We start from the raw sequence: 23,800 nt of genomic DNA, 5'->3' as shown, positions 1-23,800 counted from the left end.
TACTTTCCTGAGATATGCTCATTGAGTGTCTGCCAAATATTTCTAGCTCAGTGGAAGTTTGAAATAGATAATAAATTATAGCCGGGATACATTTCTCCAGAATCTGGATCAAGTTAAGATGATGGTTTGCCCACTTTTAAAGATTACTGACAAAGTGTGGGCCTGTGCATGGAATGTTCTTTCATTATTAATGACTGTTTGCAAGTCTTTTCTTTGAAAATCATAATGGTTTTTATCTAAATCTCTTCCCATTATTTTGAACTACTGCACAGAATTGCAGCACAACAAAATCAGAAAAGATGTGATTTCTTGTTGGCAAGCTATATGTTGGTCATGGCAGCATGAAAATACACATTTAAGGAAAGATATCCTAATAAATCCTCAGAGGTAATGTCACATTTTACTAGTTATGCTCTTCACTCTGTTGTCTTAATGTACTTCCATGATGAGCCGTTAAATATTTAAATAAGGATATGTTTACAAACATAGATCTTTAAACACAGTCCAAGTATATTTAGTGGCATTGAGAGAAATGGTAAATAACATTCAGCAAAGTAGCCTAGTGTTTCTCATCAGACATGGAAGGTAAGTGCAGAGCATTTCTGTCATGTGTATTTGTTTCTATAGCGATGAGGCTGTTTTTCTTCATACAGCATGACATTTTCATAATGATTTATGTTTCCACATATAACTCACTGACTGTGTACTTGCGATTCAGATCAGCTGAGAAAAAAAAGTTTTCTGAGCAATTGTTTCCAGATCCTTGCATAATCCAGTTTACGAAAGTTCAGGAGAGAAGAATTTCATGAATTTGCTTTTATACATCACAACAGGATCAACTCTGTGGCCATATGACAAACAGAAGTATCTAAGGCTTGATTTTTTTTTATTTTTTAGAAAAGCTATTTATTTAATGTAAGGTGACATGGAAAACATGTTTTCCTTTAAGTTTGTTTTATATTTCTTCTACACGTGTACAAGTATGTAACTGTGTGGTTTGATAAATTGAACGATTGTTCCTCTTGCAGCTTACTCTGAGGAACCTTAGTTGGTACCCAGATGCAATAGAAACAGCCTGACACTCACACTCTACTTCAAGTTTGAGGAAAGTCACAGTTACTGTCAGCGTAAGTAAATCAGTGTTTCTGGGGCGGCTTTCACCCATGCAATCTCTGGAAAGATGTTTGAAAGCATGCGCATAGCCTTGTAAATATTAAGTTAGGTGAAGAGTGCTCCAGACCTGAAGCTGGTTGACCCTCTACTCCAAAGACAGTAAAGAATTTTGTTTTCCTCTGTTATCCTGGAAGCACTGGTGGGAATCACCTACTACCTAGGTTGGCTACTACTGTTTTTGCATGATACTGAGGCTTCCTTTCATCAGTCACACATATTAAATGTTAATTCTTGGATTGGAGGTACATCATACATCATGATTAGGTTTGAACGCATGCGTTTGGAATATGGTGACAAATGGTGGCACAGCAGTGCAGTCATATTTAATATGACATTGCTGGCTTTGAAAGCTTATAAAGTCTATGTGGTGTGGGGATGGCTGGTTTAAGCCGCCACACCTGCCCTGGGTCAAGCTAATTAGACCTGGCCAATTATCTAACCAATTATCTAATTAGCCAGGTCTAATTAGCCTGACCCAGGGCAGGTGTGGCTGCTTAAGCCAGCCATCCCCACACCACAGTCAAGTTTACCTGTTTTGTTTTTTTTTTGTTCAAGGCATCTTTGACTAAAATAACAAAGGGTTATTTGTCAGTAACCATACTGAATGAAAAGATTTGATGAAGATCAGAATCCATTTATTTAATGTCCTTTGAAACTTTTCCTAACCACCCTTTGGCTTTCAAAAAATAATAGGGGAGTTTGTGGTTCCCACATTCTTCCATATAACTTCAATTACATCTTTTGAGGATAGTTTCATCCAGGCTGCTCTACCTGTATTACATTTGGCTGTAATACAAACTCTTGATCTGGATTTATAAACTAAGGTAAGATTCTTTTTTTGTGTGTGAAAGTCTTTCCCACAATATTTCCATATATATTCAGTTAATAAATGTCTGACACTGTGATCACAACCACACTTCTCAGTGGACCACACACTCAGAAATCTCAGTCTGCGGGAGAAGATGGAAGCTTTGCACAAAAAGGAGATGGAGAATGTTTTTCATTGACTTAATTTAATTGTAAACTCAGATAAAGAATACACCTTCTCCATACAGTGACATTTATAAATCCTTATTTATTTGGTCAAATTTTTGGTCACAAGACCTTTGTCAAAGTTTTGGTGAATTGCAGGTGACCAAAAGCTTGACTGAATAACTGATAATCACAAATGCCACCGCTCGTGGAATTCAAGTACATTTGAATCATTTAATTTGTTTATGTGCACCTGCGTAAAGTTTTATTTCAGGCATTTGGATCCACATAAAGTCATAGAACAGAGTGAATTATAACTGGGCATTAACTAAGCAGGCACTTGTCATTCACTGTTTATAGATCCTTGATAAACTGCGTGTACGAGCCTTGCCTTCTGCGTGGTCGCTCATGTGCAGATGATGAAGATGAGCAGTGAGACATACACCTGCCACATGGTGTCACTCTTGCTAAATAGAAGCTACAACATTGCCCTCTCATTCTACCTTTTAAAAATAGTGTCTCTGAAGAGGACGGCTGTAAAAAGCCCTTAGGATGGGTGAGCATAAAGACTGGGCTGGAGATAGCTCATTGCATTTGCTGCATGTAATGTAGGGTTGCTGTCTTCAACTGGTCAGGACTCAGAGAGCTATTGAAATACAAATCATTTTACTGATTTATCAATGCCTCATATTCTCCAGCAGAAACCTAAGTATTCAGATTTTGGTAGATCCAGCAGTTGAATGAATCTGTCTTTTATAAAAAAAGGTTACTTCATTGGGAGGTTTTATTTAACCATGGAAGCCATTTCAATGGGAACATGAAAAGCACATGATTTTTGTTTCACTTCAGTACAAATATTGCTGTTCCTCAGTGGTAACCCAGCTGATCTTTAGAATACACAGAGTTTTAAAGTACGAGGGCCGTAATAATGCAAAATAAAGCTTTATATGAAAAGCTGTGAACTCCACTGACATGTTTCACCAATGCAGAGTTCTCCTGGCTTTGTTACCAAATTACTGTTCAATGTTGATGTATCAGACATCCTCTAACACCTACATTTTCTAACATTTCCTGGTGTCGTGCTGGTGGTCCGCTCTTTTCCATTTCAAAGGAATTTCTCTCTCTTTGGGGGAAACCCCTCTGCGTTACCTACTAGTGTTTCCACAGGGGAAAATAGGCTCCAGAAAGGGGGGAAATTACTTACTATGATGGAAACGGTGGTGATGTCTAGAAGGAATGTGAGATCAACAAGTGGCTGAATGAATTAGTTGTTCAGCTTATATTGCCACTTACAAATGAGTTTATGCTGTATGTGACTGAAACTATTCAAAGCCGCGTGTCTCTCAGGGGTAAGACTTCATTATTTATGCAAGGGCTGGAATCAGTTTCCCTGATAAAATGACTTCAAGAGCTCTATCCATTGTAATCCTTCAGAGAACATTTGTTAGGCTTTTAGGCATATTTGTTATAGAAGGCTGAGAAACAGGGACCCATTAGAATGAAGTCATAACATGATTTTTTTTGCCATATATTGAAGCACAATTGGTTTTATTTTTTTAATGTTTCTTGTGCTATGTTTTGATTTATATCATGCCATTTCTCTGGATGGAATCTCCACATAAAAGGATTCATTTTTCAAGGATGAAAATTCTTCATTTTTAATGAGAACGCTGTTCCCTTATCATGGTTCATCAAGGAGCACATGTCACTTGCTGGTTGTATGCCTCTTATTGTAATAGCCAATAAATAATCACAGGGATTAGTGAAATTTTTTGACAATAGTTTGCACCCAAAGCATGCGATAAATTGCAGGGGGAAAAAGGTTTCAGAATGTACCAAAGTACATTATATAAAAAGCAGATGTTTCTACTCAAGTGACTGCAGATGGTTAGCGACACGTTCATGATACACACTTGCGCTGCCAGAGAAACAGAGATAATTGTTGGCGGCTGGGTTTAAAAGTTTTCCTGCTTGGCTGTGGGGTCGAGCATGGGTGTGTGACTTGAAGAATTTTTTCCTCCCCTTGGTTACTGAGTCAAGAACAGGGCAAACAGTAAATAGTTTGACCAGAATTTGATGCATTTATTACTATTTACGTTAACTGTAGGGTCAAAACATGTAATATGTAATGCATATATATTGCGATGTGATATGCTATAACAGTGATGCTAATAGTCTGGTATTCTTCACAAGTGGCTTTCCAGAATTATAGTACCCACTGTAAAGAACCATAGGGATTATGACAATCCTTTAGTTTATAAAATAAAGTAGCATTTGTATATAACCTCCAGGGGGACAGGTCACAACATGACTCTGTTCACTGATTTTCAGCTTTTAGATAGAATTCTTGATTCTGTCTAATGAACGTAGACCATTTATGCATTTCAAGTGCAAATCAAGACATTCATGTGTGGTGAACATTTTAACCAGTCCCTGCTCCTGTCAGCTGCAGGGTAAGTAACCAAAAACCACAATACTAAATTAAATTTGTCAATTGAATGTTAATGTCACACAGCAAAGCAGAGGAATTTGGATTTTTTCTATACTGAACCATTTTAGCGCTCAATCACAAATTAGCAGTTTTCGATGTTGGACTGCAGAAGAGACGAATGTGTTGGGTAAATTAACAATATCTTTTCTGTTTTTAATATTTTCTTTAGCATGGATTGTGAAGCACAAGCATTTAGACTTCCCCATGTTTGGAATATGAATGTTTGTGCAATGTATGAAATTCATGCTTTTCAGTGAAATACATCTTTTGGTTTGTATCGTGTCCTTTCGTTTCCTATGTTGGTCTTATATTCCAAACAGCCTCTTTATTAGCTCTCAGTTCTGAGTGCCTGGGGTGGCATCCTCGGGAGTTTGACCATGTGGCCGGAAATGGCCCACATTTGGTCATCTTCCACAGCACATTTCCTCAGATAGCCTACTTACCCCTTCATGGCGTTGGGCTCTACTCCTGTGTTTTTGTCGGATATACAGACCGAGCCCATGGCTGCAATTTAGAAATGAAGTCAGACATGAGCCGAGTGCCAGCACACAGCAATGGCTTAGTGAACATCTGCCTGCGATATTCTTCCCCTTCATCTGCAGCTGTCTATTTTGAGCTGCGCACATCGCAGTGGATAGCCCAAAGAGTTTTCCATTTAGAACTTTCCTGTCATTTTGACCCAAAACAGGCAGTCATGTGGCTTCAGTCTGGTATCCTGTCCATGAGTAGCTCACGCTCCGAGAGCAGTGTACTTTGTCCTGTGCATTGTGAAGTTCATCTGGTTCATGCTCGTAAGAAGCTTGCCCACTCTTGCTTGAATATTAGGCGTTTACTCATGAAGCTGTTATTGCTTACCCATTTGATTGCTACAGCAAACCCACACTGTTGAGTGCCATCTGACAGAGACCAGACACTGTCAATCATTTATCAATAGTGCTTTGAAACCTCTCAGTGATGCAGTACATGCTGTACTTAGTTTCCCGACATTTATTTAATCCTTTTCCAAGAAATAACAGAGGTAATTTTGTGCATATAGCATTAATACATTTTGTTCTAGACTAAATTAAAAAAAGCATTGCTCCCCAAGGCCATTACTTGTGAAGGAATGGGATTGTCATTTATGTGAGCAGCTTTAAACTACAGCTGTGCGAGGCAGTATCATTAGATAGACTTTTATGACCAGCTTTACCACCAAAGCTGAAAATAATCACAGGTTTGGGTCTTGAACAGCAGCCGCCATAGCTTTATGTCTCAGCCCTGGTGCTGCATCAGATAAACAGTAGCCTTTTCGCACTATGCACTATGCTGTTCAGTGGGGTGAAGGCTGTGTTTCACCATTACTGCTATGACCCCTTTTCTCTATGTGGCAGCCACTGTTTAGAATATTACTATATTTTGATCTCCCAGAGCCGATTTACATCACAGATTAAAGTTCATTATTGGTTCCTAATATACTATCGCAGTTCAGTTGAAAGTAGAACCACACGGTTTAGGGTTATTGACCGTGGGCTTGTTCTCGGCAGGTAGCGTTTTGAGGCATGAAATGCAAATAATAAATGATTAGTGATGACCTCATATCTCTTGTGCCAAAATCAGCAGATGCTCTGCTGGAGTGTAAAATAACAAAAAACTGTCCTCTGAGGTCTTTGATGGAAAAGAGCAAATGTTATTTTTTTGGAACATTGGCTTGTTTATAGATAAACAACATGACAAAAAAATTTACCTAATCTGAAGAGCGCTGATTCATTTCCCGAAACTATCACCCCCAAGCTTTCATACGGCCTCACTGGCTCAGACTCTGAAGTGTGGAATGCTTTTGGCTTGATGTTCCCTACAAACATGCTTTATCCTTTTGCAATGGTGCCCTGAGCAGTTTATACACGTTGGGATTTGACCATAGCAACTGTTTGTTGTTTCCTCTGCTGCCCTAGTGATGTAAAAAAAAATATATAGCGGATAGCCAGGTGAAGATTTAAACATCAATGAAATCATGTGATTAAAATGAATTCCTTTCACTCCATGACAAGCTTTAGCATGATTTTTTTTTCACTCTTTGAACCAGAGACACCGACGACTGATATCTTTTGGTGAGCTTCACTTCAAATAACTACCAGAGTCTCAAAGAAAACAGTACAATGTGTTTAAAGATGAACATAAATTTCCAAAATTGAATTGCTTCATTTTCGTCAAGAACATATTCTCTTTTTAATATCAGCATACTTAGTTTGGACTGTCAAACAGGGAATAATTGCGTGACTGCTAATTGTTGTTGTGTCGTGAGCAAATGCTTTTTTTTTTTTTCATTGAATGCAGTTTCTGTTTATATAATTGTCAGCCACAGCATAAAAATAATACCTTTCACACCTGGCATTTAACCCCTGCTTCGACAGATCTACCCACCCCCCTCCTCACCCCCTCCTCACCTCCTCCCTCTACATGGAGCCTCAGCCAGGCCTGAGCAAACACTCATAAATTCCTTAGCCTAGAGAGAGGCCAAATAGCCTCCACACCTGCACAGGGATTCCCCTCAGATGGCCAGCCTGCCCACTTCCAGGTGGAAACTCATAACTGCCTTTGACTGGGTGTTCTGCCAGCGCTGCACTTTCTCTCCCTCAGCTTTCCCTTAAATCCATCCCATTACGCAAGTTTGCCATCTGGTCGTAGGCACCACCTCCAGATCTGTCTGAGAAGGAACGCAGGGGAAACGTTTGTGCTACGCACACCCTTCCTCTCCCACTGTGGCTCCAGCTGGGAGGGGATCGCTGAGCCACATGGTCGGCACAAAATGGGACCCAGCTGAACCCCAAGATGCGTGTTCACATATGAGTTAGGCCCACAACATTTGTAAACTGTTAATAGTGCCCAGGCTGTGTTTAGAGCAAGTACAGGACTGACAGTGACCTATTTACTATTCATTTATCCTGACACGCTAGTGCTACAGAGAAGCTCGACTCCACCTGTTTTATGGTAAAGCAGTAAGTCGGCGTATTTCCAAAGGCACATGAAAGGCAAAGGAAGTTCAGTTGCTCTCATCGTGTATGCGAGTCAGTCAGCAGTAGGATATCTTTGGACGCTGCCTAAAAGGAAAAAGCAAAACCTGAATTGTAAATTCTAAGTTAAGTTATAACGGTACGCATTCTGCTGTCCCTCTTTCTCAGTGGGGTTCACTTGCCTCTTTGTGCGAGCATCTGCCAATAGGTATCCTTTTTTGAAAGAAACAGACAAAAAATGTTGTTTGTGTTCAGTTCCTTATTTATGAAATGCGATTCCTTTCATAATAAGGAACTCAACACAAATTATACCTACTAAATAAACACAGCAGTGTGAAATGATTCAGCTTAAGTGCTTTTCTCAAGTATATAACAACTGTGTTTCCCTGGTATTTGACCATGTAGGTTTTTGTGTACAAGCCTAATTCTCCAATCGAGAACAGCAAGTAATGATTTGAATCACTTTCTGGAAATCCTTATTTTTTATTTTAATCTAGTATTTATAGTTAATCTAATTGAGAGAGTGACACTTTTTCTTTTAAAAATATTTTCAGAGAGAGAGAGGGGGCACAGAGACGTGTTTGTTTGCTCTTTTGAGTTGGGTATCTTGGTTTCAAGACACTCTTAGTTGGATCAATGCTGAAGAACACCTAGGAACCAAATAAATTATCCAGTATTAGCACTAGCGCTCAGAGCCTTTTACAGAGACGTTTACAAAAAGTACATACCCAGCTCTGATGACCTCTGGCTTGTTGTCTTTGCTGGACCTAAATGTCCAGATTAGATAGAATGAATGGGGCTTTTGAAACTGTCGGGAGTGAAAATATTGTTGTGTATAGTTAATTGAGAGTTCCAGCACTGACAGGACCTTTTCTGGAATGTTGGCTTAGGTACAAGCATAAGCATACATGCACACACACATATGCATGCATGCACACATGCACACACTCACAAAAGTCTTACTACATTTTTTAAATGACTTCACTGACCTTTTGGAATCTATCTCCAGAGCTTTTCTGAAAAGATAATTACTCCTCGTTCACACATTCTCAAGTTTCATGAAGAAATTTAATTATCATGTGGAAAATGGTGGTTCCTTATTTCTCTCATTTGCAATAACTTTTAAGACTGAGTGATAGTATCTGCAACATTTGTGGTTGAGAAAAGGGTGTGGGTGTCCTTTCAACACGAATCAATGCTTAAAAAAAGATAAGGAGAAACAAATCTGTTTTGAAGAGGCTGCTTCATAGACACAGGTTCTGAAGGTCAGAAGAGCTGTAAAGTCTCTGTTTCCAGAACACTCAGCAGGGAGGCCTGAACCAAGCCATAAATTTCTTTTTGGTGGCATTGATTTGTTTTTTAACCATTGTTGCACTGCGATGGAACAGAGTTTTACACATAGCTGTTGAAATTGATTGAATTTACACCCCCGGTCCTCTCTTTCATCTCATAGGAAACGGCACATGCTGTAATTCCGTCAGTCCGTGGAGGGAGGTGGACACAAGTGCAGAGAAACACATGAGACAGAGGATAAACTAACCAAAGATTTTCAATCAGTAGAACCAAAAATAACAAACAGGAAGGAACACGAAGAACCAAAAACTAAATGCTAACACTGAAGGAAAATAAATAACACAGGAAACCACTAGCGAACCGCTAACAAACACAAGAGATTATTTAACCAGGAAACACAAAAAAGACAGGTGCTAGATTTCAGTCTGAGGATACATAGGAAGGCAACGAAAACCGAGCAAAGACCGAACAAACACGGCCAACTTAAATGCAGAGAACAATCAGGTGAAACTAATAACTAACGACACACAGGTGAGGAAACCCAATCAACCAATAAAACAATAGAAAAAACTAACAAGGGAACAAGAAAAACAACTAGACACAAAAGGTAAAGACACAATAACAATGAAGGGCAGTTAAGCAGGGGGGAAAAGGGGCCGGGCACGCTCCTGGTTTCTCTGGTGTCCAGAAACTGTGACAAATTCTGGTGCCTGAAGCTTCTATTTCCCCAGAAGATTGAAAGAAGGTGAGTGGAATACTAAGCGCTACGACGGAGGTCGGGAGGTCACTGGGACACATCTCCAGACGAAACCCTATTGTTGTTTATTCTGCCACTTTGGAATAGAGAGGCAGATCGTTTCATATCGGTACGTTTCATTCTTGGCCAAATGAAGTTTGGTGAAAACCACATGCAGCTGGCTCCAGTTAGCGTCCGCTTTCATTCATCAAGAGCATGGCCTAACAGAGTCTTAAATCTGTTTGCTTCAAGGTGCTGAGAGCTCACAATCCGAAATTCTGATCCTTTTCTTCCTCACTGCAACATACCAGGAAGTGCAATGCTTTCGATAATCTTTTCTCCATGTCTCCACCTTCAACCAATCAGAGTCTGTTTAATAACAGACGCAGGAGTCTCCACTGTGAAAATGTAGCCAAACTTGAGGCGAGTGTTTTCACTTCTGTAATCATCTTTCCTTGCAAGAAAACCTGCCATCTCCATTTATTTTTCAATCCATTCTGCCTTCACATCTCGTGAAAGAAAATTTGAGAGGCTTTCAGCCAGCTCGTGTTTCATACTGTCGTTCCCGAAATGGGAACACGCACGGTCCCGCCATCAGCTGGGGACCAGGAGCCAGCCCCAACAGCGCCCATCAAACGGCTTTGCATCATCAGCACAGGTCTGCCGAGAAAGAGTGCAGATTTAAACCTGCACATGTCAAGCTACGGGACAGTGCCAGTTGGTTCCCCCCGTGATTCGTTGAGGGATAAAATAACCAACTGCCACAGCGCAGTTCTGCAGCCAACGATCAAGGCCTCAAGCTGACAGGTCTGTGAAGGCCTCAGACAGTTATTTCCATCAGCTTCAATTCAAATTAATTTATATTTGAAAACGTGAGAGCTGTGAGGTTGAGCCATTCCACCGCATGATGGGACCAGTTCTAATTCCTGCTTGCTGACACCTGCTAGTGCACAAAGGGTGGCAAGGTGGAGTCAAGATGAATGTTATGCACTGAAATACAGTCAGCCATCTTGTGTGCTTTATTACATTTTAGCACACTGATATTTGTGGTCACCATAACGGTTCTTCATATTGATACTGACAGAAACTTGGGAGCTTATCATCCATACTCAAATGGAATGGATATTCCATTATTATGCAACCCAATATGAACAACATAAATACTGTAGCGAACTTTGTTGTGGATATTCTCACCACAGCAAACATGACTGATAGGTCAAGATCGGCCAAATAAACCTGATAGGCAAGTTGATTGGCAAGTAAATTGTTTTTGTTTGTTTCATGTTAAAATAAAGTTGCCATTGGAATGATGTATGAGAATGCAGCCCTTCTTTTGAAGAATTCCTCCCAGCAAATACATTTTTTCACAGACAATATTCTTACTAAAGATATATTTTGTCCTTAGAATATTGAAACCTTACTCTCCATGCATTTGGAATGAAAATTGTTGAGTAACTGCTGTTCACTCTAATTTTTGTTGTCAGAAAATAAATTAACAGTAGGCAACCCTACATACAGACCTGCCAAAAAGTATTTTCCCCCTTCCTGATTTCCTCTATTATTGCATATTTGTCACACTGAATGGTTTCAGATCTTTTGACAAAATTTAATATTAGGCAAAGGGAAGCTGAATAAACACAGAACACATTTTTAACATTTTTATTTCACTTATTTAATGAAAAAAGCTATCAAATACAAAGATTAGATCTCAATTACATGAGGTCATGTTTATCAGTGCAAATCATCAACTCATTGATCTCCATTAGAAACAGTTATGGGAGGGCACAGTAAGTCAAAGCATTTATGTACTTATTTTAATTACATAATGACTTTTGCTATACACGCAGTTCATCTGGGTTGATGTTGGCGCTGAACCTTGAACTTGAACAAATTGAGCTTGGCTTTCAGTGTGAATGCTGATATAAAAATTCCATGAATGTTCTCATTGTGCACTTTCTTTGGTGTGCACAGTACTTCAAAGTCCTGGGAATCAGACATTCCCTGACATTACAGGCAGTTAAGAGGTGGGTTGGGCTTACTGGCACAATCAGCCATTCCAAATACAAATATTGTCCTATTCAAAAAACTCAAACTATTGCATTTTATCATTTGCATGATTGCAGGTGGGTCCGGACAAGGAAAATACTTCTGTGTGTATGGTGTGACTGTTGCACAACTACCTTTAAACTTTCAACATTTTATGGCAGTGGTACAGGACTGATACCTTTTAACTTCCCAGTTTGTTTGTATACATTATTGGTAAATTAATTAACACCAATAAGAATATGGCCTGATATCAAGATCCATTCAATGAGACACTTTTCTTTCCTTTATTCTTCCTTCGCTACAGACATCGCAATCACTTTTCACTTCCTTTCAAACTTCGCAGTCTGCCTGAAGAGCTGCCAGATACTGCACCAGGGAGCCATGTAATCGATGTTGGGATTACCAGCCACAGTCAGTCACACTCAATCCATGCCTTGGGACGTACCAATGCGCTACAGAAGCATGCCTTAATTTGGTGCGCCACTTACAAGGCCCAGCTGTAAGCTTATTCTTTGAATTACTGGCTATTCTCTCAAGCCACATTTGAAACATTTATTGCCTCCCAGTATATCCTGGTTGCCAAAGAGGAAATGACGCACAACCTTGTTTGTAGTCATCAGGAGCCAAGCATGCCAGAATATGGATATCATTACAACTCGGACCTTTCCAATGTGACAATATTTTCCTAAAAACAAGTATGGGATCCTAGTAAAATTGCAATTCTCACAATTCATGCAGTATTTATGGAGAAAAAAGTTGGAAGTAAATCATCTGTCTGTTTTATATAAATTTGCCTTTCAGTTTAGTTTCTTATTATATAATAGTGTGTTTGACTTTGTCAGCCTGACTTGGTACAACAGTGTTTCAAACCCACTCCTATGTAATGAGAAACGCTGCCAGACTATACATCTGAGGAAGGAACAGTTTCATGACCCTATAAAGTGCATCCTCAAGTGTCAAATGCAGGCTTAATGGCTGTGCTTTTGGTTGACTCCATTAATGTTCCCGCCCTGTGACAGCTGAACATTCTCATTAATAGTCCCTGCAGATTTTCTCTACCCCCTCCTGTAGTCTTTTGAGTCACTATTCCAGTCATGTGTGACCAGCTTTGCTTAGTCTAGTGGATTTTATTGGTCAGGGTTTTATTCTGTTCCCTTTTTTGCATGCAAATGGCACCAAGGTAGCACTACTATTACAGAATTGTTTAGCACAAAGTTTAACGGTGTCTTTCTTGAGTAACCATTCACTAATTTGATATCAAAATGCAGGAGCCTGATATGCTGTCATCACTGTCATTATTTTTCAGAGGCTTCATGGAAGTACAGCCACAAACGGCTATATTGGTTAGGAGGCTTTATCAAATCAGCATTCCGAGTTTTATTTATATAATTAAGAACATTAATGTGATACTTTTAACATTATTTTTCATTTTCAATCCATTAACAAAGCACTGTGTGTTATGATAAAAGAATACATCATGTTCTTTCTATTCAGAGAACTCATTTGATAAGGAGTCATTGGAGAATCTGGGGGAAACTGAAGCCTCCTCTCCCCACTTGTCAATAAATAAATACTGGTGCTGACGAGAAACCCAAGCAATAGAAACTAGAAAGTGCAGTAAGTATAGTAAGTCTCAGCTGAAAATTTCCTAAACTCATTTTCAGTAAATGATTCAATTTGTCTTAAAATCTCAAAAATAAAAAATATACTTATCTACTGAAATCTGACTTTTACATTACTCATTTTTGCACCACTTTGAAGAGCTTATTGAAGTGCAATGGTAAACCTTTTAGGATGTACTGATGTAGCAAACAATTGCAAAGAGCACCGCCAGGTAGCTTGCTTGGAAGGAAAAAAACAAGCAGATTGCCTGGCACTGACCTTTGCAAATCAGTAGATATACGGATGGAGTTAGATGCATTTTCCCAGCATCAAGTAAACGGATGTATTGCCATGGAAATTCTCAAGCATTCACTAAAGATTCTAAATCAAGTGGAATCACAAATGACGCAGTGAACTGTGTTGTAGTTGGTTGTAGCACTGTGCCAAAATGTTTGTAGTATAATCGTTGTAAAAATCTAAGAGCACTGACATTTTAGTAGATTGATGGTTTCACTGTGGCTTGAATCATCACTGAAGGTTTGTAAATTGGTTTGTTAATCAGACTTAATCGCCCTGTAAATTGTTTCAAAGTTATGCAATGATGAATCAGAACAGGGAGCCACCAAGTTTCCCCTGGCGAAGGTGACTTTGTATTGTGGAATGTAATTGATCATGAAGATCCCCCAGCTGTTTTGGCAGGCTTGCCATGGGTGGTGATAGCTCACCTCTGCCTAACCCAGACTCTGGCTGCACTCCATCTATCCCAATTAGTCACGGAACGAATGATAATCCTTTGATTCTGCATGCAGTTTGCTTCAGTGCCCACCACCCTTCCCAGTTTACATGGATAAATTCCTTTGCAACTTATTCCTTTCAGGTCTGCCGTACCCACCCCACCGCCCCCTACCCCCTCCAGCAAGAGTTAGTCAGAGGTCTCCTTTTGAGGCGAGCTGAATTTACAGGCAATTTGCCCACAGTGCATGGCTTTACTGGCTCCCCTTCTGCAACGAGCGGGGCCAGCGCTGTAGCGGGTTATGTAAGCAGCGTCTGAAAATGGAGGAGATAAAGGGCGCTAAACCCAGGATTTGGTCGGCGTTTTCGGCTGTTCAATGGCTGCCCCCTCTGCGTGGATTCCTGTGCCCTCTGATGCGTGGGTCGTTCACAGATACAATAGGTGCAGCTGTTGCAGGCAGGGCTGTGGAGCGACAGCCAGCTTTAAAGAACTCGCTCGAGCAGTCAATGCCGCTTGCAAAGAGCCCTCTGATGTTTTTGTTGAATTTCGGGCCTCCATTATGACCAGGTTGGATTTTTGTGTCTGCACGCAAATATTGTTCCCCAGGATGGAAAGTACTGAGAAACGGCCAAGAATGCAAACCGTGCTTTTATTCCGATAAAGTTGTTCATTCGTGCAGAGATATGAGCAAAGTGCCGGCCAACTCTTTCCACGGCAATTTCTTAGCTATTCTTTTGTGAAAAACAAATAAAAAAAGATCTCGGTTTACCCTTTCTTGTTAGTCGATATTTATTGGACCCCATATTTCTAATCAATCTATCAGAATTTAATTTTTCATTCTGTTGACACACTTTTTGAAAAGCAATCATTTTGGTTAATGGTTAGAATACATCACAAATAGCTGATTTTTTATTCATAAGTGAGGAATAAAATTTATATCTTTACAAAAGCAGTAGAAATCCCTCTCATTTGTATAAGTTATAACTGAGGTTGACAACAGTATATCTCTGTATCGTTTACTCTTTATGATTGACTTAGAAAATGGCAATGGATTCCCAAAAATCTGAATAAGTAAACTTAAGGCAAAAATTGAAACTAGCGTTCAGCTACATTTTGTAAAATGTTGAAAAGTTCAATCAAAAAACATATCTGCACAGATCTAGGTCATGGTTTTGTGTAAATACATTTAACCTTGATATTGGATTGTTGCTTTTCAGTGGGATCAGACAAGGCACGTATAATCCAGTGACTCTGAAAACTGTTCTGGCAGTCTATCAGGTATGTTCCCATAAAACTACATGCCTTATCATGACTCTATAGTAGTGGACATTCACAGGGGAAAAAAGATGCAACAGTCAGTACTCAGATTGTTTCTGAATTCTGACTTGTTCCTGAGCTCTCCCGTTGTTAACAAGGACATGAATTTAACCGACAAACTTGTTAATGCAGATTTTTTTAAATCATTTAGCTGGACAGACTGTTGTGATTAACAGCTAGTTAAGAACAGAATGGTAAAATATACCCCTGGCTCTATCTGGCAGCATATTTATCTGTCAACACCTCCTATGTTACTACTGAATGTTAAAAACAGGAGAAGACAAGATGCCTGAGCATTTTTTCTCTCAGTGAGACACTTGCACAGCACGCCACTAGGATTGGGAGAAGGTTTAAAATCTGCACAGCCAACAGTTTTTTAATGTTGTGAGGTCTTAAATTCATCTTATCAAAGGTGACTGAAATTCCACGACCTCTGCTGGGCAGCGTTCGTGTTAGGGAACTGTGCCGTTGTGTGATTTTGTGGCTAATTGATCTGTCTCCTCACCCTCATTATCTTTGATGATGACCTTGGGAGCCAGCTTGGCCCTTTTTACCAAAGTGTTTATTATAGATGGAGGGTTTGAAGCATGGACACAGGCCGAGGAGGAATTACCTCACATCGGTTAGGTACAGTTACATAACTTGTTAAAGCTGCGTCATGACGGAGGAGCAAATAACCCTGGAAAGAGAGCAGCAGGCAGTCTCCTGAACTGAAACAGATTTGATGAGGCAGTAGGAGGCCGCATAAGTCATTTTCCCCTACATTATGGAGTCCTGCAGGCTGCAGATTTCTCAGGGTTACACAGTTTCCAGTTAAAGCAGAACACAGATGGACAGTCAGGACTGGCCTGTGCAATGCTGATCAGCCAGTGTTGACTTTCTTACCAAACGTCTGGGGAGATTTTATGCATAAATAATATGGCCTCAGTTCTAAAGAGAGTTGTGTCAACAAATAAACCGTGTTCTCTATTCAGCGGTGTTTTTTTATCTCCAGAGGCTGTAAGGAAGCTTCTCTTAGAGCTGCTGAAAGGCTGCAGAACATCTGAGTGGCTTTGACGACTTGTGGATAAAATCGCTTGAATTGGCATCCCGAATTACTGTTTTCCACTGGCATGGGCCTGAACACACATACCGCAAGCATTCCGCAGCTTTCCAGAAAACACTCTTGCATACCTGCGGTGTTCTTTCCCCCCTTGCATTCCCCGTGTGCTGTGTGCATTGCCACGGCTGCACGGATTTAAAAGGAGCCACATTCGGTAACCACGGTGACGTCGCATCACCTCCATCGAGTTCTGAGGTGCTCAAAACAGTTTTGAGTGTCAAGAAAAACAACAGCAAACCCCCGGAGTCAACATCAGTTGTGTCCGCAGTTTACTAGAACATTATATATATAACAGATGTCAAGGAATACAGCATTGCCAGCACAGTGAATGTCATGGCAAGGGCTCAAGATATTTTGTAAAAACCCAAGATGCATGGTGTTCCATCTCCAGGCTCAAGGCCTGACTGTTTGAGTGACTGGACAGTTTCTTCTTGGTAAAGGCCGCCGCTGTTCAAACAGCAGCCGCAGACTGGCGTTTGCCAAAGCGGTTGTTTGTCTCCCGTTTGTGTGACAGGGACGCACTCGCAGCCAGGGAAAGTATACGCATGCCGCCAAGATGCAGAGAGAAGAAGCTGTTCTGCTGCTTATCCCCTGTGCAGGAAATGCCAGGGAAATTACGATTAACTTGCGAGTGAAAGCATGGGGTCTCCAACGCCAGAGAACATTCTAACCTATTTAAGGGGTTCTTGGTTAAATTTGAGAATTCAGTATGTGGCCCCTGGTGCCTTGATGGATAATGCAGTCCTGCAGCAAGGGATCTTGTTCACATGGATCTATGTGGGAGCACACTGTGTTACCCAAATTTCTTGACAGTCGGGGAATCTTAAATATCTTGATATGAATATCATACATCCATTGTTTCAGACAGTGACTTCTGCTGGATAGTTTTGACTGTTGAGCAAAACGGAGCAAACAATAGCGCTACTCAGGGCTGACAACGTATAAAATGAGGAGTTATGGCCACCCCTTACATGAGACAGGATCACTGAAGCGCTAACTGACGTAATCCCGGGAAGAAGGCAGAAACGCTCTAGCATTCACGTGCGATGTCATTGGTTCAGATCAGTTTGGTTTCCACCCTCAGAGAGGGGTTGTTAGCAAGCCATTAAAATGATTGATTGTGCCAAAGCATGGCTCTCATCTCCATCATTCAACACCTAATAAATCTACAGCATTGAAGACACTTGATTGCTTCAGACCAGAGAAGTCAAGATGTGAAAGGATATCAATAGCAATGGTCCATTTGCTTTCCTTTTTGGTAGTAATGTGAAGCTTTCTCTGACTTTCTATTGGGCCCAGGAACTGGCTTTCATGAGGCTTGAAGGAAAAAACCAGGGTTAAATGCCTTGCTCTACAGGTTATGCTGATGAATCACTTAGGAAAGGTAAAATAAAACTCTTTCATTTCTTTTTTGGTCATGGAACATTAAATAGAGCCACTCACCAAAAGAAATATCATGAACGTCCTATTAGGTCATAGTTGTTTTTTCCTCAGCATTCAGTTTCCGTCTATTTAAAACATGAAATCATGTCTCAGTAACTGTAAATGAGTCTAGGGGGTTATTTGTCATCTCATTTAATGAAGACAACAGGCACTTCAAAGGACACGGCCTTGTCTGGTCTGTGCAATGTCATTCTACCTTTCTGCAGTTTCACTGCTTTGCCAAAATGAAAACATTCGATAGGCAATCGCTTGGCGCAAGCCTGGCTGGACTCGCAGAGGGATAAAAAGATAACAAATTCCATCTAATGTCTTAATGGCATTCATCTCAGAGACACCACATAACTCAAATTAAGGGAGGGATTGTTTAGCATGGCTTGATGAGATGTTTTGGCAGCGGCGTGCAGATTTTGTCCTGGCCCAGATTTAAAATCTGGGGCTTGTATCACAAAGCAGGAGTTACTGAGTTACCTGGATAACTGCAGGTTCAAGTTCAAGGTTTACCATGTTCCACATTGGGGATGGTTCCAGATTTTACTCAGTGCAGTCACCCACTAATTCAGTAATCCTGATTTGTGATACAGGCCCCCCAATGTCTTCAAGTGAAGCCCCTTTTTAGAGGTTCAAGCAGCGAAGCTCATGAATCATACAGTAAGTAAGCTCATAAGCTCATAAATCATAAGAAGACTCATGAATAATAAGTCTGAAACATGAACAGTTTGTTCAAATGCCTAAATAAATTCTGAAGGAAAGGTTTCTATGTGGCAAAATGACAACCAACCATATTTTAGTATATAAAAATTAGCATGCGATGCTGTTGATCTGTTTAATTCCAGGCTTGGTCTTTGGCCTTGTGCAGAATCAAGTTGCACTGCCGCCTTGAACCCTGGAATCAATGCTTTGCAGCTATATTTTCTTAATCATATCATCTATACCTTAATGTACAGGCATCCAGTACATGAATGCTCTTACTTAAGCATGAACACTTGAGGTAATAATGTAATAGGCCTCTGTAATGAGGACTGTAATTTAATTTTAGCATTTGAGCATACCTCAGGCACTTTATGTTTGCGGATTAAGGAAGCGCCACATGTGCCCTGCTTGTTGCGTAACTTGACATTTTGTAAACACCCCAATAAACAGACCTGTGGGCCAGCAATGGAGTCACAATTCTTGTCTGATGACTTAAGTGGCTGTGGTTTTCCATTCATTTTCCACCCATTAACACTTTCCCTCTTGTTTTGATAGAGGCCAAAAGAGCTCACAATCAGCCCGCAGCAGTAAGCTTGAAACGATATAGGAGATTTTAGCAAGCATTGAGCCCTGTAACAGAGAAGATTATCCCAGATGATTATGGTAAAATGGATGAAGAAGAACAGACCTGAGGAGGTGTTAATAGTAATGATAATTGAGCAAGTAAAAGATTCACCATGATGAGAAGTCTAGTGTAAATACTGTAGCTACAGAAGCAATAATGACCTTTCACTACTGATATGAAATTTTGAACATGGGTCTTCAAAAATATGTAATTTGTAGGTAAAACCGAATGCAGAATTGTGTTTTTATCAGTTTCCACATCTCTTCCCTCCAATTTGTTTTGATGATAATAACGATACCTTTTTTTTTTAGAACTTGCCTTCTTGCTTAAGACAGCTGTTATTTTTAATTAAACTGAAGGTGCATGAAACATTAGCATAATTGTTATACTTGCAATCACATTTTCTTTGCACGTGTTTTTGGATGCCAATCATGATTTCTGGCCTCTTTGATGTTGACACCTGTCATGGTTTAATAATAGAATCCTAATTATCACGTTGGCACAAATTACTTTTGGCTTGTTTCCCCATTTCCAGTGCTATAATCCCCATTGCTTGTTCTTGGCATGATAATACCCTTTGCACCAAATAGCTGAAACTTTTCCATCTGAAATTAAAACCATTTTTCTCCCCACACTGGGGAATTCAGCAAAGGCTCAAAGTCAGTAATTTGGCACAGATTTGTTGGGTGATGATGGAAAGATAAGAACATGAACATGTAAAAAGGGTACAAGCCCAAAAATATTTGATCTGAGCATGACTGAGAAGTGAATGTTGCTTTTGTAATTTTTTTTCTTAAACACCGCATTTATTTTTTGTGCTTTTTCCTGCTGCTGGTTATGATGGTGGTTATGGAAAATAAGTGTCTGCTTGTATGTACTTCCTTATTTTTAGGGGCATATTTTAGTTAGTTACACATTGGTTTGTTCCTTTTCTTTTCTAAAATAAAATACTATGTGTTTATTGGGTATTTTTGTTCCCTGATATTTCCTTGGCAAATGTCCTTTGTGTAGTTTGGAGTTGTGATCTGGGACAGAGGAATGAACACCTGCAGCAGATCGAGGTCTCTCATATTAAATATAATAATGCATGTGCCACATGGCTCTTCATTACCACATGCATAGACCACAGAATTCTTATTTTAAAAACTAAAAAGTATAATACAGTCCCACAGAAGGAATCAAATCTCCAGGGTTTTCAAAACTATTCCTAGACCAAATGTTTATTTCTGAAAGCTCCACGTGCAGCAATGTCAAATCCGAATTCTCCAAATCCTCCCTTTGCACTGCAGAATGGATACCTCCCTGTCAACGGAGTGGTTCTGATAATGGATTCTGCTAAATGAACCATTTAAGTTTTCTCTGAAAGTGTCCTGCAGACCTGATAACGCATTAAGCAGACATTAGCCTTCTTCATTATCAGGTCAAGTTTCAACAACAAGAAGGAGTAACTGGAAAGAATATTGCCCCCTCTCTGCTGTGACAACGGTTTGTCTATGTGCTGATGGTAAATAATCACACAACGTCTGCCCTTGAGACCCATAAGATATTAGTTATGAAACCGTAAATGGGTTCACAGAGTATATTTCAAGGAACAAGTCACCAAAATGAGCCAAGTGTCAAGTTCAGCTCCTCCTGGGAAAATAGATTCTTGAAGGCTAACGTCTGCCTTGCTACGCATTATGTGATCACTGGGTGTGTCAATATGTGTTTGTGGCAACAGTGTACTGTGGGGAGAGGTTGTTCAAAATGTAGGCCTTGTGGTGATCTTTTAAAAGTGAATAAAGTCAGCCTATTACAGTTTTCTCTTGTCTGGTTGCCCAAGGGCTTTAAGAGGTGATACCATTAGTGACGATGATGGTAGAGTTCGTTCACAATTTATTAAGTACATCTCGATCTCTGCTCATTCCAATAAGAAGGACCTCTGCTAAGTATCTTTTCAGCTGTGCTCACAACCAGCAGGTTCCTGACTGAGCTCATCCAGTCACTGCCAGTAGCAGGGTTGCCAAGTTCAATCATGGAGTGCGCTGGTGTCCATGGCCCCCTTCCCAGCCCTATGCTGTTTGCTTTTTGTGAAATATTTGGTTTTATGAGGCTTTCTTTTGGATTCATGTGGTTTCTTTATGTGACGTTTACCATCTTGTTAAAACAGATTTCTATCTTTAGAAATCTATGAGAGTTTCATAAATAGCACAACATGCTGAAATAGACTTGGTATGGGAAATTGTTGCGCCAGCCGTACTTGTGGCTATTAAGCACCAAAAGCTATGTTTAGCACAAATGGCAAATATAAAACTGAGCCATAAAAATAAAGTGGTATAAATACCACCAGAGTATGTATTCTGTTGCTGGAGAGAGGGGTTGGTGGAAAGGCATTTATTTTGGAAAAAAAAAAACACACTAAACTTACAAATACACACAGTACATGTGTTTGGCTAACACTTTGCTGTAAATATTTCTCGTATACATAGGAAATGTGGACTCCTATTCAATATGAATACAAAACTGTTAACTGTTTAAAGGTTATTTCTATTCATATTAGCTAGATTGCAAGCTGGATTTCAAAATACTATTTATATTGGTCTAATAGGGTGTTTTCCCTGATATTTCTTTGAAAATGTATCAAACTTAATTCTTTTAAAGTGAACCAAAAGATAGTTTTGATGTAAAGAATTAATATATACAAATAATTAGTCTTCACATTATCACAAGTAAAGAGGAAGTTGCAGTATTGTTATCATAACTGGATTAGCCTTATGCTAGAATTTACCATTTATTAAAATGTAACTTTAAAAAAAGAAAAAAGAAGAGAGCGTGCATGAATGAACTCTAATAGCAGTGTATCTGTGACATAGCAGTGCCGAGACAGGCTTCCATTTCTGTGCAGACTCACTTCCTCTCAGTGTGACAGGAGGTGATTATCGGCGAAGGGGCAGCTGTGTCCCTTTAATGGTAAAAGCGGAGTCCTCCAGGAGCCGCTGCCGTGGTGAAGCCCGTTGTTATTGTTGAAGAACGGGAGCCAGCGCGCCTTGACTGAGTGCAGGCCCTCCTTTTGGACGTGAGGAAACGAGCGTACGGAGACCGATGCGTTACTGTAACAGAGACGGCCAGCACCGTCGCAGGGCGAGGGCCCAATTCATAATTCATGCCTTTTTGCAGTGGGGGAAGGAAGCTCTTATTTGGGCCGAGTTCAGCACGTGCTTTTCTCAGTGATTTGATTGGATCCCCTGAGGAAGCCCTGAGCTCTTCTCTCTTAGACCAACAATGAGAAATTTGCCTACTGAACACTCATACTCATACTCATACTGTATACCAAAAAAAACAAGAACAAACCTGTTCTGATCTCGGCTCGGTATGGTCAGAAATTAGTTGTGATATATAGAATTATGTTTTTAACTCACCTTGATAGCTGTGTATGCCACTACAAAATTTGATGATGTACATACAGTAAAGACAATTACGCAACACCCTGGATCGACAGGATGTAATTAAAATATCCTCAATCAGAGTTTCTGTATAATGTTAAGTGTCATTTTCCCTTAATTCTATTTATTCACTACTTAACTTGAAATTCCAAGGCTGTGTGTTCAGTGAACGATGGCATTGATACCCTCGGCCCTGTCCGTAGACACTAAATCTCTTTCTTCCGTCAATATGCTGCTTATTTGAATGAATAAACAAAATCCGCTGTTCGTCATTCCATTGAGTGAGGTCCAACAACTTGTGAGTCAATCAAGCATAATTTTCCATAAGCCTGTCTCGTTAATTACTCTTATGTAAGCGAGCAGATCTAAGAGCTTTTCCAGGGGAATTGCGTCACTGCTCACATCCTCTGGCCACAGTGGATGATGTTATGTGTAAGCATTCGCCCCTCATAATTAACTTCTTTTACCCAAGCTATGACTGCAAGATCCCACGCCTCCCCCAGCAGTTTGGCAGGAGGCGCCTTTTACATCACTAACCCTGTTCCATGTTTTTTCTTTTTTTGTGGGGAGTTAGCAGGAAATATGGAAACAATGACCAAAGCCCAGCGCAGATTTATAAGGCCTGCAAATGAATTTAACAAGGTGATATTTTTTCACGTGCAGTTAAGGTATTATAAAAAGCAAATGCACTTTATTTGGATCATTGCAGCAACTATTTTCCCAAACGCATTTACTGCCTGCTTAATGCTGTGGTGTTTATACTTGTGCTCATTTTAAAGATTGGATTCTCAGATTTACAGCATCTGCGATTAATTTGCTATTCATTATATCCATTACTGTTCGTTCTGGCCATATCATCCCTTGAAAAAAGAGATGACAATCTCAATGGAGCTTTCTCCTGCATAAATGATGGAAGAATAAAATGATTTTATTTTTAAATTGCAGAGCTCATGTGTAGTTTACCTGTGAATGTTTGACCATCTGAATAACCATCTTGTAAAAGCCGTTAAAGTTGTCACATCACTCAAATGACACCAGGCCTTCTTAAACACATAACAAAACAGTCAAACCTTAATATATCTGTTGGCTAAACTGATAAAACGGCTGAAAATGTTTTTTTTATTTTATTGTTTGCAATTTAATTACAGTCATTCACTCTAGAATG

At 39.9% G+C, this 23,800-nt stretch overlaps 1 protein-coding gene across 1 annotated transcript in view; it reads left to right on the top strand.

Moving 5' to 3' along the window:
• Positions 1-1,780: 1,780 nt before the first annotated feature.
• The window catches only part of ddah1 (dimethylarginine dimethylaminohydrolase 1), an 81,643-nt gene continuing 59,623 nt past the window's right edge, over positions 1,781-23,800 (top strand). The window contains exon 1 of the mRNA XM_064333482.1: positions 1,781-1,997. The gene's annotated coding sequence lies outside the window, so the exon portion shown is untranslated. The remainder of the gene's footprint in view (positions 1,998-23,800) is intronic.

This window comes from Anguilla rostrata, chromosome 4 (assembly GCF_018555375.3).
Source record: "Anguilla rostrata isolate EN2019 chromosome 4, ASM1855537v3, whole genome shotgun sequence".
Lineage (NCBI taxonomy): Eukaryota > Metazoa > Chordata > Actinopteri > Anguilliformes > Anguillidae > Anguilla > Anguilla rostrata.
Note: the sequence above shows the minus strand (reverse complement) of the source record. Positions and strands in the feature narration are given on the sequence as shown.